Below are 20064 nucleotides of genomic sequence, written 5' to 3' on the forward strand. Positions count from 1 at the left end.
GTGGTTCGGTGGTTAAGTGTCCCTGGTACCAAAAAAAAAAAAAAAAATTTTTTTCATTGAAGAATAAAAATTACCTCTTGGAAACGTTCACCCTTTTTGTTCATTTATTCAACAAATACCGATTGAATGTTAATATGTAGATTCCATCACTTTTCTAAGTATTGACTATACAGTAAACAAAATAGACCAAAAAGTCCATCATCATGAACTTCCATTCTAATGAAAGAGATAAACAATAAAGAAGACAGATAAAATTGTAGTAAATACTGAGGAGAAAAAGAACTGGGAATAAAATATTGCTGGGAAGGTGTGTTAGATAGGGGAGGCCAAGGAAGTCACTGGAAGGTATTGAATAAGGGTCTGAAGGAAGAGATAGACTTCTGATATTTGGGGAAGGATATTTCAGGGGGAGGAGGTGGGTGGTAAGGGCAAGGGGCCTAGAATAGCTAGAGCATAGTATCCCATGTGAAAATCAGAAGAGGACAAAAAAGCTGTAGGAACCAAATAGCTATGTATGACCTTGTGTTGAGGAACCAGTGAAGGGTTGTTAGAGAATCCACACAATCTGATTTTCATTTTAATAGAGGTATTTTGTTCTATGAAGAATAGACTGGGACAAGGACACTATGTCAGGGGCAGGGAGACCAGTTAGGAACCTATAATAATAATCCAGGAGAAGTAAATGAGAAGCGGTTGAGTTTTGAATTTATTTAGAAGGTAGAGACAAGATTTACTGACAGACTTGATGGAGAGGATCAGAGTGAGAACAGAACCAAGATTTTTGACCAGAACAACTAAATGATTGGTGTTACTATTTTTTGAGATGAGAAAATCTAAGGAAGTGCTTTTTTGTGTGTGCGGGAGGGCTATCTGAAGCTCAATTTTGGGGTGTGTTATGGTTTAGATATTAGGTGTCCCCCAAAAGCTCATATGTGAGACAATGCCAGATGATTTAGAGAAATGATTGGGTGATAAGAGTCTTAACCCAATCAGTGAATCTATTCTCTAATGGGATTAACTGAGTGGTAACTGAAGGCCAGTAGGGTGTGGCTGAGGAGCTGGGTCCCTGGTGAGGCATGACTTTCCAGTATATATTTGGTATCTGGCAAGTGGAGTCTCTTTGCTTTCTGATCATCATGTGAGCTGCTTCCCTCCACCACACTCTTCTGCCATGATGGTCAGCCTTACCTCAAAACCCAAGGAATGGAGCCAACTGCCTGTGGACTGAGACCTCTGAAACTGTGAACGCCCAAATAAAATTTTCCTCCTCTACAATTGTTCTGGTCAGGTTTTTTAGTCACAGCAGCAAAAAATCTGACTAAAATAGGGTGTATTGAAATTAGAAATGTTGAGGGAACATGAAGGCAGGTGGGTATGCACATCAAAAAAGATCTGGGTTGGATATATTTATTTGGGAGTTATCAGCACATAGATGATGTTTAAAACCAGAGGACTAGATGAGATCACAAAAGGAGTCAGTGTAGGTGGAAAATAATTTCCTCTGATATTAAGAATTTGAGGAAACTAGGAGAAGCAGTAAATCAGATGGAAGAAGGCCAAAAAGATTAGAAAACTAGGCAAGATGGGTGGTATCCTGGAAGTCAAGTACAGAACTGGTGTCAGAAAGGAGGAAAGAGTCTACCATAACCCAGTTCTGTACAAGAGTGTTTCTTTTTGTTTACTCACCAGACCACAAGCTCCTTGAGGGCAAAGACTGAGTGGTGGGCTGGGGATATGGCTCAGTTGGTAGAGTGCCTGCCTCGCATGCACAAGGCCCTGGGTTCAATCGCCAGCACCGCAAAAAAAAAAAAAAAAAAAAAAAAGAAAAAAAGACTGAGTGGTTTCTGGGTCCCCAAGGCCAGGCCTGACCTCCTAGATACTTCATCTGCTCCTCTTGTGATCTATGCCTCCAGCATCTTCTGTTTCTTTTTCTTACAGGATTCCTACCTCAGGCACACTTTGCATTCTACCCTTCTTGACATCTTTGATCTGCTGGAAATTACCCAGTAACCTAGCGTTTCTTTCCACAGTTCTCAGCCAAGTCCCACAAGTCATGGTGACTAATTAACTGGTGACACTTATTGAGTGTCAACTGAGTGCCAGACACCCTGTTAGATCCTGGGACAGAGTGATGAAGCAGAAAAAAAAAATCTATGTCCTAGAGAAACATCGCGTTCCCTCTGGCCGTAGAGAGAGACATGACAAACGTCTGAAGCTTTGGAAGTTTATTGTGCACAGTCTTCCTTTCTTTCCCTCTTTTCTAATCCCTTTCTCTCTTTTCTTTCTCTCGCTCTCTTTCCCTCTGCTTAACTCTCGCCTGCTCCGGTCGCTCCGCTCCTCCCGCTCGGCTCACACCTGCTTCGGCCGCTCCGCTTCTCCCACTCGGCTCTCGCCCTTGCTCGCACTCTTCTTCCTCGCTTCTTCTCCTACTCTCAGCTTCTTCTTCTCTCAGCTTCTTCTTACTCCCAGCTTCAGCTTCAGCTGCCGCCTACTCCCCCACCCACCAAGCTTATATACACTTCAACCAATCAGGGGAGAGCACACGAGGTAAACGCGCGGACAGCTGCAGGCATAGAATAGGTACACGAGGGGGGCATGCTCTAATCACATCGTTAACTAGCCAATCATTGGAATTCGCTGGTTGTTTACTGTATAGCTGGCCGCTTTTGGCTCAGCGCCAGGCGCCATCTTGACCGTGCTCAAGGCTGGGGGTCCCGGGAACCCCGACATATCCCCCTTCTTTATTATTAAACTAAGGCTTGGGACCGTGTCTGTCTTAGGCTGAGTGGTCAGCATATGTCCTTACCCGTCATCAGAGCCTGCAGAGCATGCTGCAGCTCCTGTCTTAGGTTGGTACACAGCCACCTCCTTCATTACCCGTCTTTGACTACCGGTCCAGCATCAAGAGCCATACTAATGGGGGGCTGTCGGCCTTTAGGGCGGTCATGGCCTGATGAAAGATAATTTGATCTCTCTATTGGCTAGCTCGTAGATGAATGCCAAAACGAATGAAGAGAAGGAGGCCAAGGCAGAGGAGTACCACCATAGCTCCTAAGCCTGCCCGCTGTTTGATAAATCTATAAACAGAAGAAAAACCATGTAGCCATATTAAATACAGAAACAATATACATCCCAGTAGAGTTACAATACGGGCAACACAAACAGCTCTCAGGGAATAAACGCATCCCAGTCCCAAAAGTTCTTGCAAGGTGTCCACTTGTTCTTATAGTAAGTCCACTTTCTGATAGAGTCTCTATGGTCTGTAAGGCTGCAGCTGTATTTTCGGCCGAATGATCGTTGTTATGGTTGTGTCAATGCTGCTACTGCAAGGACTGTGATGGCAATGATCACGGCTGTTGCAATGTCAAAGCCTCTTCTGTTTCTTGATAATAGCACTGGCAATTCTATATCTGCAACAGAAACTAGGACTGGTAGGAAGATAGAAATGTGCATCAAATTGCACGGGTGGCAAAAGAACCATTCCAGCATTGTGAGAGATAGCACACGGTTAGTGAACAATTAAGAGGTGTTATTAGAAATGTTAGTTGGTAGAAACATAAAAGGGAGGAAATACACAAGCTGACGTGGGAGGAAAAGCAATATTACAGCTAGGGTCAGCAGAACGAGTTGCTCTACTCTGGGTCTGATTTGTAGTATGATTCCAACGGCAAAGTACAAAAATTCCTCCTGTTAAAGCAAAGAAAGGCTAGAGATATCCTTGTCACCAAAAACAGCACGACCTGAAAAATCATCAGTAGAATTGACAGGCTTGTAGAGGAATTGGTGAAAAACGAGAAAAGGAAGGATAAAAAATGTGTTAGTTAGAAGTAAAAAATATGGCCAGGCTAACAATGGCCCATAGGTTCCGGGTTTGCCTTTCTGTCTGAGTTTTTGTTATTGGAGGAAGGCTCAGGCTCGCCATTGCGAGGAGGAGCAGCATCACCTGCATGTTGTAAAACTCTGATTAGCCTTTCTGGAATCCAGACTGGAGTCTGTTGATCCTGTGGGAAAATACAAACAGACCCTCGGACCCAACGAAGGACTGGATCCGGTCCTTTCCAACAACCTGTCAGGATATCTTTCCATTTTGCCCATACTTGAGGAGTATCATGGGGATTATAATGTCGATCAGCTGCAGAGTGGCCGTCCCTATCCAGAGTTAAGAAATTTAGAATGAAAAGAACTAAATTAAGTTTATCTTTAGGAGACTTGTAGGAGGCTCCTATTCCCCCTTTTTGTTTATTTAGGCAATTTTTTAAAGTAAGATGTGCTCTTTCCACAATGCCCTGTCCCTGAGGATTATAGGGGATGCCAGTGACTGATTGGATGTTAAATGTTTGTAAAAACAACCGGAAGCTTTTGGAAGTATAAACAGGACCATTATCTGTTTTAATAACTTTAGGTATGCCCCAGCCAGCAAATGCTTGTAGGCAGTGTTGAATGACATCTTTTACCTTTTCTCCAGAATGAGCGGAAGCCATAATGACCCCTGAAGCAGTGTCTACTGACACATGTACATACTTAACAGTACCAAATTCAGGAATATGGGTTACATCCATCTGCCAAATATGACCAGGCAGCAGTCCCCTGGGGTTAACTCCAAAGGATTGTACTGGGATTAAAGGAGCACAATGTTGACAATTTTTTACTATTTGTCGAGCCATACATTTAGATATAGGAAATTTTCTGCTCAAAGTAGTGGAATTTACATGGAATTTTTCATGAAAGAGTTTTGCTTGTTCCTCTATGGAAAAAACAAAAATTGATTTGGTGGCCATATCTACCAAGTCATTAGCATTGGCCAAAGGTCCTGGTAAATTAGAATGAGCTCTAATATGTCCTATATAAAATGAATGTTTATGCTGTAGAATAAGGTTTTGTAGCGTGGTAAAATAAGAAGCTACAGTGGACATGGAAGAAATATGGGGTACCGTTTCAAGAACCTGTAAAGCGTTGACGATATATAAGCTATCAGATAGAAGATTGAATGGCTGATTATCTGCTAATTTAAAGGCTAATATTACAGCTGCAAGTTCAGTAACCTGTGCGGAGTTGGGTGGAACTATTATGGTGTGAAGTTGTTTACTGATAAGTACTGCACCTACTCCATTTTTGGAGCCATCAGTAAAAATGGTTACACAGTCTTTAAGAGGCTGGACACTAGTCACTTTTGGAAAAACTATGGGAGTATTTTTACAGAATTGAATCCAGGGATGTTGGGGATAATGGTTATCGAACTGAGCTGAAGTGGAACAATATAATACTGACCAATCATCATCATTATTAATTAGCCATTTAATTTGCTGAGTGGAATAAGGAGTTATAATAATGGACGGATGGATTCCAAAAACAGTAATGCAAGATTCTATTCCCTTGAATATTACCTGAGCAATAGCTTGGGGATATGATTGTAATGTTTTAGCTGGAGAGCTAGGGAGATTTATACTTTGCAGAGGTCCTCCTTGCCAAACTATGCCAAAAGGGGTATGTTTCTCTGAGATTATGATTAAACTTAATGGTTGAGTAGGATCACAATGATCAACGTAACACTGCTGAAGTCTATTCTCTACTAGCTGTAAGGATATCCGTGCTTCGGGAGTAAGTTTCCTAGGGGAATTCAAGTCAGGATTACCTTTTAATATATCGAATAAAGGTTTTAATTCCCCTGTGGATAATTTTAAATAGGATCTGATCCAGTTAATGTCACCTAAGAGTTTCTGAAAATCGTTCAAGGTATTCAATTGATCTGTCCTGATGGTCAACCTTGATGGTCTGACTGTAGTAGCAGTGAGCCTTGTACCCAGATATTCTTGGATCTCCTCTAATTGTAATTTTTCAGGGGCTATCGTTAGTCCTCTTTTTTCTAATGCTTGAGTTATAAATTGTAATGCTTCTAACAAAACTTCTTTTTCTGGATGGCAAATAAGTATGTCATCCATATAATGATAAATCAACAATCTCTTAAACTTTTGTCTAGTAGTTGTTAACGCTTTATCTACGTATATTTGACATATAGTAGGACTGTTAGCCATACCTTGAGGCAACACAGTCCATTCGAATCTCTGATCAGGCTGAGTGTGATTAAGAGAGGGCAAAGTAAAGGCAAATCTCCAACAATCATTTTTGTGTAAGGGTATAGAGAAAAAGCAATCTTTTAAATCCAGAATAATAGTAGGCCAATTTTTTGGTAGCGCAGTGACAAGAGGGAGTCCACATTGGACGGGTCCCATAGGGTACATTTGTTCGTTTATGGCTCTTAAATCATGTAATAACCTCCATTTTCCTGATTTTTTCTTTGTTAAGAATATTGGAGTATTCCAAGGAGAAGTAGAATGTTGTAAATGACCTGCTTGTACCTGCTCTTGTACTAACTTATGAGCTGCCTCTAGCTTCTCTTTTGTTAGGGGCCACTGTGGAATCCAGCGAGGCTTATCATCTTTCCATATTATAGGGATTGATGGTTTATCAGTGGCCCCTAGGAAAAACCCAATCCATGAGAATCATTTTTTGGTGGAAGTAAAGGCAGTGGTTGGGTAGATCCTTGACTATGTCTTCCTAATCCTTTTTTATCATCATAGTTCATATTTTGTAACATATTTCTTACAGGAGTCCCTTGGTAAGTCTGATCAGTGGTGAGTTTCATATCCATTTGCTGCAGGACGTCTCGTCCCCATAGACTAATAGGAACATTACAGACATATGGCTGAAATATTCCTGTGTGTCCCTCTGTATCTTTCCACGATAATGAGGAAGCACTTTGGGGCTTTCTGCTATTCCTAAGCCTCTCAAGCTCTGAGCTGCTGTGATCAATGGCCAGTGCTTTGGCCAGACCATTGCACTGATAATACTTTTGTCTGCTCCCGTATCTAATAAACCTGTAAATTCCATGTTTCCCACTTTTAATTTTAGGAGGGGCCTCTGTCCCATATCCATAGTAAGGTTTATTAAAGTGGTTCCTGTTGATCCAAAACCTCCTTGTCTTTTATTTGTATTTTTACTGGGCCACAAAGAATGTCGACTGGGTAATATAAGCATTTGTGCAATGCGATCCCCTGGAGAGATGACCGTAATTCCTTTTGGTGAAGAGACCAAGGCTTTTATTTGTCCAGTGAAATCAGGATCAATAACCCCTGGGTGTACTATGAGTCCTTTTAGTGTTGAGGAACCTCTACCTAGTAATAGTCCTACACTGTTCTGTGGGATTCTTTTATTTCTTCCAAAACCTGTCTTCCCTCAGCTAAAGGCTCGGTGAGTGAAGGTTTTTTGTTTTTATCTCGCAGACAGGATTTAATAAGAGACCAAATAGCCATAGTGCCTACTGGCAAAGGGTTTTGCCTATCCGCTATACGAAGGTCCTCCCCCAGCTGTTCCCACTGTAGGGTATTCAAAAGGCCCTCATCCAAAAACCAAGGGGAAACCCTTTCCACAGTATCAAGAAATACTTTAGCTGTTTTTTCCTTTAATGGCGTCCCATGGTTTTTTAATAGCTCCCTGAGGGGTTGCTGCATTCTGAATTTAGACGTTTCAGACCCCATTGTTACTAATTTGAACAGCTTCAGTTATGGCAGTTACAATAACAAACAGTGGCCTAGCTGCCAGGAGCAACGAGATTACTGAAAGGAAAACTATCTATCAAGTGTGCATTAAAATTTTTATAGCGGCTTTTCACGTGCTACCTATACCCTAATTGGACCGCTTCAAGCGTGTTTCTACTTTCACTTTTAATTAGACCGCGTTCCACGCATCAGGACCGCTGCTGGCGTATCCCGATACCGGACCACCTTCGGTGTGTCCTTATTTTTATTTTAATCGGGCCGCATCCCGCGTGCCCCCAGGACCGCTGACGGCGTATCCTGATACCCTTTAACTGGATCGCATTCCGCGTATCCCCAGGACCGCTGATGGCGTATCCTGATACCCTTTAACTTTTTTATAACCGGTTTAACTTATTAAAAAAAATTTTTTTTTAGATATCTTACCTTGTTTTCTTTATAAAATTTTCATCTTCCCGGGTTTCGGCACCAGCTATCGCGTTCCCTCTGGCCGTAGAGAGAGACATGACAAACGTCTGAAGCTTTGGAAGTTTATTGTGCACAGTCTTCCTTTCTTTCCCTCTTTTCTAATCCCTTTCTCTCTTTTCTTTCTCTCGCTCTCTTTCCCTCTGCTTAACTCTCGCCTGCTCCGGTCGCTCCGCTCCTCCCGCTCGGCTCACACCTGCTTCGGCCGCTCCGCTTCTCCCACTCGGCTCTCGCCCTTGCTCGCACTCTTCTTCCTCGCTTCTTCTCCTACTCTCAGCTTCTTCTTCTCTCAGCTTCTTCTTACTCCCAGCTTCAGCTTCAGCTGCCGCCTACTCCCCCACCCACCAAGCTTATATACACTTCAACCAATCAGGGGAGAGCACACGAGGTAAACGCGCGGACAGCTGCAGGCATAGAATAGGTACACGAGGGGGGCATGCTCTAATCACATCGTTAACTAGCCAATCATTGGAATTCGCTGGTTGTTTACTGTATAGCTGGCCGCTTTTGGCTCAGCACCAGGCGCCATCTTGACCGTGCTCAAGGCTGGGGGTCCCGGGAACCCCGACAGAGAAAAATACAGGCGAGTGAGGACTAAGACAATTATAGAAGAGAGTGGTGTAAAAATCAATGTATGTAGAGTAAGTTGTGAGAACACAGAGGGAGAGATGAATGGGTTCTGGACAAACTAAGTTTAGGCTTTTGATCCAGAGACGGAAACATTTGTGTGGGCCTTGAGAGATGAGTAGGAGTTAAGCCTACTGGTAGACAAGTGGGAGAAGCGGGTGTACAAAGAGGCACATTACATTCAAGGACATGGAGAACAGTGAAAATCCAGAACATGTGGATGGAGAAAAACCGTCAGGGGACCCAGACTGGGGAAGGGCCTTAGTGGTACTGATATGGAGTAGATGGGATAGGACCTAAACATCCTGAAACATCTTAGCTCTGTTGCTAACTTGCTGGGGACCCCAGGTAGGTCCCTCCCTATCCCCAAGCTTCCATTTCCCTAACATATTATCCTGTGTCACCTACTCTGATGTGAGTCCCTGGAAGAAATTCCTAGGCCTGGCCCTTTCTGTTCTAGAATTTGACCTGCCTCCTCTTTCTATTGTACATACACAGGGCCTAGGAAACTGAAAGCAGGAATAGGATGGGGATTTCCCAACAGTCAGAATTAAGTCCAGAACTCAGAGGCTGGAGATGGAAACCCATGACTTTATGCAGAGAATTCTCCAGGATCCAGGAAGGGCCAGGGCTGAGTGGTGTGAATTTAATAACAGTTTGAAATGCTTACTAACTCGTCCCATTTTCCATGAGTATCATGGCTGGCCATGACAGAGAACAATGTCACAGTCACCATCTTTGATGCATAAAGAGAGATGTTTGCTCTCCAAAGGACTTTCAGTTTCCTCTCATCTCACCCCAGCCCTGGGAATCCTGCCCCCATTTAGCAGATGAGAAACCTGAGGCTCAGGAAAATGAAGTGGCTTATCTGAGCTAAAGCTTTAATTCAAGAATGTTATTCACTCCTCATGGGTCACTTGTTTTGTGATGAGGACCCACAGAGGAACTGGATATGAGTTCTAATCCTCTGAAGGTTCCCAATCTTATATTGGAGTCATAAAGTAAATCATTTGGCCCTCGAGGGCGGGTTTCCTTGTGATTCATCTCTATTTCCCCAGCACCTAGCACAATGCCTAGAGAAGAGTAGCCACTCAATAAATGTTTTTACAGTATGTGTTTCCTTTGGCCAAATGAACTGACTTTTCCATTGATTCATGTTCATTAATTCATGTGATGAATGCTATAATGGAGATTGGTTAAGAAAAGAGAAGAGTGGGAACATTGAGTAAAGAAGGGCAACATGTGGGAGGGGAGTGGATAAGGCTTCTCAGAGGAAATGAGACCTGCAGGATAGTGGAGTCAGGAAAGCGCATTTCAGTCAAGAGGGTTCAAGACCTGAAAGAACATAGTGTATCCAGGGTAAGACTGAGGGCCTGCTGTGTCATCACCTTCGCAATGTGCACTGTGAGAGAAATAGGACCAAGAGATAGTGAGTGCCCTGTCCTCAAAGGATGACACATGATAGTGAAGGAGGGTGAGGAGACATTGAGAAAGCCTTCCTTGAGCAGGGAGACTTCATCTGGGCCTGGAAGGATACCTCAGAATTAGACAAACAGGAGGAGGAAAGAAGAGACCAGGAAAGGGATTCCTGGGCAGGTACCAGGCTGTGAGGGAATGAGGAGAATGCCCTGGCAGGAGAGCATGTGTGAGGAGAGATGCTGCAGGGAACTGGAGAACTCCACAGGGAGGACTGGCCTGGAGTGCCCCTGGGGGACCCTGTCTCAGGGTCACTGGAGATCTCATTTATTTTCTGTCATTGAGGACTCTCTGTGCCTGACTTGAGTTTGAGGTGAATAGATGAGTTGGAAGGGATCTCTCCGGATTCTCTTCCAGTTCTCTAGAATGCCAGCCCCAGGATGGGTGCTCTAGCCAGGATCCTATTTGCATGATGGGTTTGCATATATTTGCTTACTGCAGCTAAGGTTTCCTTACTCTTACTGAAGTAAAAATAGACAAAAAATAGGAAGAGAGGCCCTCTGTGTTGAAGAGACACAAATCTACACAAACATACATACAACCTCACCATCACACAGGTGTGGTAGGCAGAATAACTCCCCCCACAAAGATGTTTGTGTCCCAATCCTAGAACTTTTATGTTATCTTCCATGACAAAAGGGACTTTGTAAACATCATTAAGGTGAAGAACCTTGAAATGGGAAAAGTATTCTGGTTTATCCAGGTGGGCAAGTCCTCAAAATCAGAGAACATTTCCCAGCTGTGAACAGAAAACAAGATATGGAAAAGAAGGTCCAGAAAAGATACCACATTACTGACTTTGAAGATGGAGGAAGGAGCAATGAGCCTAAGAATGCAGTGAGCCTTTAGAAACTGGAAAAGGCAAGAAAATGGATTCTTTACAGCCTCCAAAAAGGAACAGAGACCTGCTCACACACTGATTTTAGCCTATTGAGAACCAGGTTGAACTTGTAAACAATAGAACTGTATGAAAATTTGTGTTGTTTTTAACCATTGGGTTGTGGCAATTTGTTATGGCACAAATAGAAAATGAATGCACATACAGCATGCAGTGTATCCTCACACCTAAATGGACACTGGATCTCACTGTCATACACCTTTAGATGGACCCAAGCAGGGAGATCCAGAGATATTAACAGGCTCTAAATGAAGCCTGAGAAGGCATAAGGCTTCAGGTGTGCTGTGGGTGGGAGGTAATGGTGAGGCCTATTCACAGGTCATTGTGGAAAAAACCTCACTGTTAACCAAACTCTTGGTTTTCCTCTGCTCCTTCTTAAGTCTTTTTTTTTCCCCCAGTACTGGGTATTGAACCCAGGGGTGCTTTATCACTGAGCTACAACCCAGCCCTTTCTATTTTCTTTTATTTTAAGACAGGGATTCGCTAAGTAGCAGAGGCTGACCTGGAACTTGCGATCCTCCTGCCTCATCCTCCTGAGTGGCTGGGATTCCAGTCATGCCCCACAGTGCCTGGCTTACATCATACTTTTAGCAACCTTGACACCAACAGTTTACCTTAAACATTGTGCATATATAACAATGAGCTTTGAGACATTACACTAAATGAAATAAACCAGTCATAAAAGAACAAATTAGGTTTCCACTCGTACAAGGTACACTCAGACAGAAAGCAGAATGGTAGTATCCAAGGGCTCGGGGAGGGAACACTGGGGAGTTAGTGTTGAGAGCTTCAGTTTGGGATGATGAAAAAGTTCTGGAGTTAGATGGTGTTAACAGTGCACAGCACTCTGAATGTACTCGGTGCCACTGAACTATACATTTAAAAAGGATAAAAATGGGAAAATATATTATATTTTACAACCGTAAAAACAAAAACAACCTGTGGAATAGGCACCATTTTGGAGAATGGATTCAGTGCATGCATCTAGCCAACCTTCCAGGTCTGCTGGGAGCTCAGAGGCTCTGGGTCCCTGGCATCTCCCTCTAACTCCAACTGCCAGGTCCCCTATGACTTCTCATTACTTTGAGTTCTGTGAGCTGAACTCCTCGACAGGTAAGATCTGGCCTAGCCTTCCTGTCTATACACCCTCATGTGGAGCCAACTTCTCCCTTGCTTTCTGCACCCCAATCACACCCCAATGGTCTCATAGTTCTTCAGATCCACTGAAACACTTTCAGTCTCAGGACCCTTGCAAGATGCTTCCATCTTCTGGCAACCCTGTCCCTCTTCTTTACTGGTCCACCTCCTTCTCTTCTCTAAGTCTCAGAGAGGCCCTTTTCTTGCATGACTCTGACCTCTTATATCTATCCTTTCATCTCCAACTACTCTGATCTGCTTCCTCTTCCAAAGACCCTGATAACCATATCTAACCATTCGGATAATCCAGGGGGATCTCCATTACTCAAGATCCATATCTTAATTCCATCTGCAAAGTCCTTTTTGCCATATAAATTCACATGGCCTGGAAATCAGGTTGTGGACAGGTACCATCCCTCTCCCATTCTGGCCTCAGAATGTATTTCAGGCATTTAATAGCATCCATCCTGTTCTGTCCTCCAGCAAACTCTGCACTGTGGAGCTTCCCCAGAGGCAGAAATGGTGGGTGGAGACCAGACAGTTAGTTCCTGCCTGTCTGACCCCCACCCCATCACACACAAGTTCTCCGAATCTAGTAACAGATAGTTACAGCCTCAGGGCCTGGCTGTCCACCAATCAGTGTTCCGGGGTTCCACCCTTCCCTTCCATTTCCTGGGCATTTCCAGGCAGGTCTGCCTCATCTCCTCCTACTGAGTACTAGCTTTTCACAAAAAACACCCTTTATTCCTAAACAGCAAACATTCATAGTTTCACCAAATCCCTCCCTGCACCACTCATTCCCTGCCCCAGGAATCTTTATTCTTTTTCCTCCATTCCCCACATCTAATCCATTACTCACAATTATATATATTTTGCAACAGTTTTTAAAATAAAATAGACTATAGAAATAATATTAAAAGAAAATAACATATGTAGAAGGATAACTTCGTAAAAGTGAAATTGCTAGGTGGAAGAATACGTACATCATTAACCCCCAAGCCCCATTACTGAAGACTGAACCCAGGGACAACCGAGGCTACATTCCCCAGCCCTTTTCCATTTTTTTAAAAATAGATTTTAGTTGACGACGAACTTGTATTTTGTATTTGGTTATATGTGGTGCTGAGAATCAAACCCAGTGCCTCATACATGCTAGGCAAGAGTTTCACCACTGAGCTACAAACCCAGCCCTCCCCAAGCCCTTTTTATTTTCTATGTTTAGATAGGGTATTGCTAACTTGCCTGGCCTTGAACTTGGAATTTCCTGCCTCAGCCTCCTGAGTCACTGGGACTGCAGGTATGCGCCACTGCACCTGACCATTATTAACTTTTAGAGATATCAGATTGCTCTGCAATGTACACTCACACCAATGTCAGTGACTATTTCCACAGAATCTCACCAATGCACAGAATAATCAAAAATCTTGATCACTTAAGAATTACAAGCGGGGGTGGGGGGTGTGGTCCAATTCAATTGGCAGGGTTTTTTTTTGCGTTGCTGAGGATTGAACCCTCAATCAGCAGTTTTAAGCATCATCCTTGTTGGTATGTGCAGAAGGGATTGGGTGTAAACAGGAGCTGGGCAAGGTAGGCTAGTTAGAATGCTGTTTTGGAGTCCAGGCCTGGGATGATGGTCCTAGTTTCTAGGATCATTCAGCAGTTACTATGTGCCAGGCACTGTTCTAAGCAGTAGGGATAAAGTCATGAACAAGATGCAGACAAATCCCTTGCTCTCATGACATTTGCAATGTAGTGGGGGAGTCAGGAAAACAGTCACATGAATACATAGTAACATTAACTGTTGCTAAATACAATGAGAAGAATAAAGCCAGGGAATGAAGGGAGGGTGCACAGGTGAGAATGGACACAATATTGGAAAGAAGGTGGCGAGAAAAAGCCTCAGTAATGATGACGCCTGAACGAATTCCTGAAAAAGTGAGAAAGGGATCTGGTAGAAGTGGGGAATTGGAGGCTGGAATCAGCATGACCTCCAACTGCAGCCACCCAGATGGTTGATGTTCAGAACTCCTGCAGCAGCACCAGCCGGCCCCCTCCCCCTCCCCCTGCTACATTTCAGAAAACAACTCCAACACTCCCCAGGTCACAAGCCAGAAGCCTGAGTTATTTTTGTGTCTTATCTTTCCTTCTCCAAAAGGTCTCCAAGTCCTGGAGATTTTGTCCACTTAGTACAGTCATGTGTCACTTAACAAAGAGGACATTTTCTGAAATGCATCCTTAGGAGAGTCTATTGTTGTGCAAACGTCATAGACAGCACTTACACAAATGTAGCTGGTCTAGATCAGTCACTCCATGAGGATTCTGGAATGCACCTAAGACAGTAAAACACAAGATACAGGAAGCTGCTATGGGTGTAACATGATATTCTGTTTTGCAGTTAAAAAATATTATCTTTATATATGGAGCAAATGCTAAAGTAATGATAAAAAGTATAGTGTGGAAGGCCAGTTGTGGTGGTGCACACTTAGATGTAATCCCAGCTACCCAGGAGGCTGAAGCAAGAAAGTTCAAGGATAGCTTGGGCAATTTAGCAGGAACCCATCTCAAAATAAAAATATAAAAAATAAAATGAAAAAGGACTGGGGATGTAGCTCAGTGGTAGAGCACCCGTGGGTTCAATCCCCAGTACAAGAAAAAAGGTATAATATAATAAATACATAAACTGTAACAGTCATTCATCAAGTCATCACCTAGTATTTATTATGTGCTGTGGTAAAATATATATTACATAAAAGTTACTATTTTAGCCATTTTAAGTGTACAGTTCAGTAGCATTAAATACATTGACAGTTTTGTGTAATCACCACCATTCATCTCTAGACCTTTTCCATCTTCCCAAACTAAAACTATATATCCATATTTATATGCACATATACATAATATATACAATGTGGCATATACATACACATAAAATTGTGTATATAGGCCATAGCCATTAAACACTAACTTTCCATTCTCCCCTTCCCCCAGCCCCTGACAACCATGGGGATTGAACCCAGGGGTGCTTAACCACAAGCCACACCCCCAGCCCTTTTTATATTTTATTTTGAGACAAGGTCTCACTAAGTTCTTTAGGGCCTCACAAAGTTGCTGAGGCCAACCTCAAACTTGCAATTCTCTTGCCTCAGCCTCCCAAGTCACTGGGATTACAGGCATGTGCCACCTCACTTGGCTCTACTTTTTGTCTCTATTAATTTTCACTACTATAGATACCTAATAAAAGTGGATTTTTACAGTGTCTTTCTTTCTTTCTTTTTAACATGTGGTTTGGAGGTGTAGTGTCTTAGTCAATGTTAGAACAAACAATGAAGAATTGATGAACTGGGTCCAGACCTAAATCCTGGGATTACATATAGCTGTCTTATATAACTTAGCATAATATCCTCAAGATTCAGCCATGTTACTGTATTTGTCAGAATTTCCTTATTTTTTAAGGTTGAATTAGGCTGTATTATATGTATACACTGTATTTTTTTTATCCATTCATCTGCCCACAGACACTTGAGATGTTTCCACTTTTTGGCTTATCGTGAATCACCCTGCTGTGAATATGGTTATACAAATATTGCCTGATTTCAATTATATATTTAATTGTGTATCTGTTTGTTTAAATCTTCTCTCTCATAGTCTCCTGAAGTCTTGAGTATTCACCAGTATAGTCTCAGCACTGAGCATAGTACCTGGGCATTAGTAGAAGTTCAGTAAATATTTGTTGAATGAATGAACAAGACACAAAAATGTATATACTTAGATATATACTTATATATACTTATATACTTACCTGTATAGTATACAGGTAAGGGTGGAGGACTTGGGTCTGGGCCCAGCTCATCAATTCCTCATTGTGTGTTCTGACATTGACTAAGACACTTCCAAGCCAAATGTAAAGTAGGGACATTGTCTGCCCCACTGGGTTCTTATCAGAGTCAAATGAAAGAATACATGTGATGAGGGTCCACTTTCTGATGTTGGGACCTGTACAGTGATCTAGGAACTTTGACCTAAATATATAAGAAGGGAGGAGGCTTCTCCAGCATTCTCTATTCCCTCACCCTGGATTATTTTTCTTCACAGAACTATCACTATATCTTTCTCTGTTTTATGTCAGTTCCTTTCCTCACCTGACTAGAATATCAGCTCATGGTAGGCATTCAGTAACTAATCTTGGCAGGGTATGGTGGTAATTACAGGGCACACCTATAATCCCAGCTACTCAGGAGGCTGACGCAGAAGGATCACAAGTTCAAGACCAGCCTGGGCAAATTATCCAGACCCTGTCTAAAAATACAAAATAAAGGAAAGGGTTGAGGATGTAGCTCAGTAGTAAGGTGCCCCTGGGTTCAATCCCCAGTATTGAAAAAACAAAGCTAATCTTGAATGTATCTTTTGAATGAATCTCTAACTGCTACCCTCCTGGGCCATGGCATCATCATCTCTGGAGGCCACCCCGATTTTTATTTCTTTGAGACTGCTGCAAATTGGACTAAGGGAATCTTGGTGAAATTAATCTGACCCTGGAGGCTGAAAGCAGAAGGGACAATGGCAGAGGAGAACAGGGAGCTGGAATGAGGAGGAAGTGTTAGAACCTCAGTTTCCTTACCTGCAATGGAAAATAAGGTGCAACTTCCCTGATGAACTGCAAATTTGACTACTCTAATATCTCACAGAGGTGGAATCAGATGAACTTTGTCCTTTCATGTCTGATTCATTTCACTTAATATAATGTCTTTAAGGTTTATCCATGTAGCTTGTGTCAAAATTTCCTTCCTTTTTAAGGGTCATTCCACCTTTTCATTTCATTATATATATACCATATTTTGTGTATCCATTTATCCATCCATCAACATTTGGGTTGTTTTCCTCCTTTTGGCTATGGTGAATCGTGATGCTCTGAATGTGAGTATACAAATATCTATTTAAGCCCTTGCTTTAAATTCTTTGGGATATATACCCATAAGCAGAATTATTAGATAATATGTTAATTGTTATGTTTTGAATATGAAGTGTCCCCTGAAAAGGTCATGTATTAGGCAATGAAAAAAATTTCAGAGGTGAAATGTTTAGATTATGAGAGGCGTAATCTCATCAGTGGATCATTTGAAGGGCCTAATGGGTGGTAATTGTAGACAGGTGAGCCTGGATGGAGACAGTAGTCACTGGGGGCTTTTCTCTGGGGATTCTATCTTGTTCCTTTCTCCCCACCCCCCTTTTTGCTTCCCAACTGCCATGAGCCAAAAAGCTCCTCCAACACACCCTTCCACCACGATGTTCTGCCTCACCTCAGGCCTAGAGCAGTGGAGTCAGCTGGCCATGCACAGAGCCTCTGAAACTGTGCACAAATAAACTTTTCCTCCTCTATGTTATTCTTATAAAGTATGTTGATCACAGTGACGAAAACCTGACTAAAATCGTTATTCTACGTTTAGTTTTTTGGAGGCAGTACTGGGAACTGAACCCAGGGGTACTCTACTACTGAGTCCCATCCCCAAACTCTTTTTTTTTTTTTTTTTTTTTTTTTTTTTGCGATGCTGGGGATCGAACCCAGGGCCTTGTGCTTACAAGGCGAGCACTCTACCGACTGAGCTATCTCCCCAGCCCCCCAACCCTTTTTTATTTTTCATTTTGAGACAGGGTCTTGCTAAATTTCAGATGCTGACCTCCAACTTGTAATCCTCTGCCTCAGTCTCCCAAGTAGATGGGATCACAGGTTTTTGACACTGTACCCAACTATATTTAATTTTTTTGATGAATGATCACACTATTTTCCTCAGAAGCTCCACCATTTAAAATTCCTCCACTACACAGATTCTTTTTTATTTTTATTTTTGCAGGGCTGAGGATCGAACCCAGGGCCTCGTGCTTGACAGGCAAGCACTCTACCAACTGAGCTATCTCCCCAGTCCTACACAGATTCTTATATACAAAGATGCACAGGTATGAAAGGACATTCACTGAAGCATTGACTGTGACTGTGAAATGCTAGAAGCCACTGAAAGTCAATAAAGTTATTTAATTAAATAGAATCACATAGATCTATATACAGAGATAACAAAACATCTATAGCATATCTGTTAAATGAAGAAAGCAACATGCAAGGGAGTTGGGGGGTAACCTTACTACTAAGGACGCCATGGCATCCATGGCATCTGGCTGCAAGACTGACTCATCCACCCTCAACAGTAGCCTGGTCTCCCCAGGGACTGACAGCACGTAGATGCTGGATTCAGGGATAACATCTATTCCTTGATGTAATGGACAGGCATTTTGTACTGGCCATTATCCTTGGTTACTTGAGATAAAAAGCCTTTAAGAGCAGCCCCAAACATTACGGGTTCCAGGTCAACATAGAAGACAAAAAGCCAATGGCAAATCAATGTGCTTTTCATCTAGAGGCTAATGAGAATCAGACACTGATTAAAGATATTCCAGTGAACTCAGTGAAGGTTAGTTTTGGCATTTACCAGGAACTATAGTATTTGGCATCACTGGCAATTTGCCCAGACCTGACCTTGATCATGACATTGGAACCTGGGTTTGGAGGGCATGGATTTCATGGAAGATATGATGTTAGAAGTTCATTGGTCAAAAACACATGTCCCTCTTTTTGGACCCAGAGGACATGGTAGGGTAGTTCCTAACACTACTGCTGTATCTGCAAAATAAGATTAATGTGACTATGGTTTTTTTTTTTTTATTGTATACAAACGGGATACATGTTGTTTCTCTATTTGTACATGGAGTCAAGGCATACCATTTGTGTAATCATACGTTTACATAGGGCAATGATGTTTGATTCATTATTTATTTTTCCCTTCCCCCCCACCCCTCCCACCCCTCTTTTCCCTCTATACAGTCCTTCTTTCCTTCATTCTTACCACACTCCTTATCCCTAACCCTAAACCTAACCCTAACCCTAATGCTAACCCCTCCCACCCCCCATTATATGTCCTTATCTGCTTATCAGCGAGATCATTCGTCCTTTAGTTTTTTGAGATTGGCTTATCTCACTCAGCATGATATTCTCCAATTTCATCCATTTGCCTGCAAATGCCATAATTTTAACATTCTTCATTGCGGAGTAATATTCCATTGTATATATATGCCACAATTTCTTTATCCATTCATCAACTGAAGGGCATCTAGGTTGGTTCCACAATCTGGCTATGGTGAATTGAGCAGCAATGAACATTGATGTGGCTGTATCTCTGTAGTGTGCTGATTTTAAGTCCTTTGGGTATAGGCCAAGGAGTGGGATAGCTGAGTCAAATGGTGGTTCCATTCCAAGCTTTCTGAGGAATCTCCATACTGCTTTCCAGAGTGGCTGCACTAATTTGCAACCCCACCAGCAATGTATGAGTTTTCCTTTTTCACCACATCCTCGCCAACACCTATTGTTGCTTGTGTTCTTGATAATCGCCATTCTAATTGGGGTGAGATGAAATCTTAGGGTAGTTTTGATTTGCATTTCCCTTATTACTAGAGATGTTGAACATTTTTTCATATATCTGTTGATTGCTTGTACATCTTCTTCTGTGAAGTGTCTGTTCATTTCTTTAGCCCATTTGTTGATTGGATTATTTGTATTCTTGGTGTAGAGTTTTTTGAGTTCTTTATAAATTCTGGAAATTAGCACTCTATCTGAAGTATGAGTGGCAAAGATATTCTCCCACTCTGTAGGCTCTCTCTTCACATTGCTGATAGTTTCCTTTGCTGAGAGAAAGCTTTTTAGTTTGAATCTATCCCAGTTGTTGATTCTTGCTTTTATTTCTTGTGCTATGGGAGTCCTGTTAAGGAAGTCTGATCCTAAGCCAACAAGTTGAAGATTTGGACCTACTTTTTCTTCTATAAGATGCAGGGTCTCTGGTCTGATTCCGAGGTCCTTGATCCATT

The 20064-nt window shown here is 42.3% G+C and overlaps 1 non-coding gene across 1 annotated transcript; it reads right to left on the reverse strand.

Annotated features, from left to right (window-relative positions):
* Window positions 1–17999: 17999 nt before the first annotated feature.
* Window positions 18000–18081, reverse strand: Trnad-guc (transfer RNA aspartic acid (anticodon GUC)). Its single transcript has one exon. It is a non-coding gene; the product is annotated as a tRNA-Asp (tRNA).
* Between the last annotated feature and the right edge of the window lie 1983 nt (window positions 18082–20064).

Source organism: Sciurus carolinensis, chromosome 11, assembly GCF_902686445.1.
Source record: "Sciurus carolinensis chromosome 11, mSciCar1.2, whole genome shotgun sequence".
In the NCBI taxonomy this organism is placed as follows: domain Eukaryota; kingdom Metazoa; phylum Chordata; class Mammalia; order Rodentia; family Sciuridae; genus Sciurus; species Sciurus carolinensis.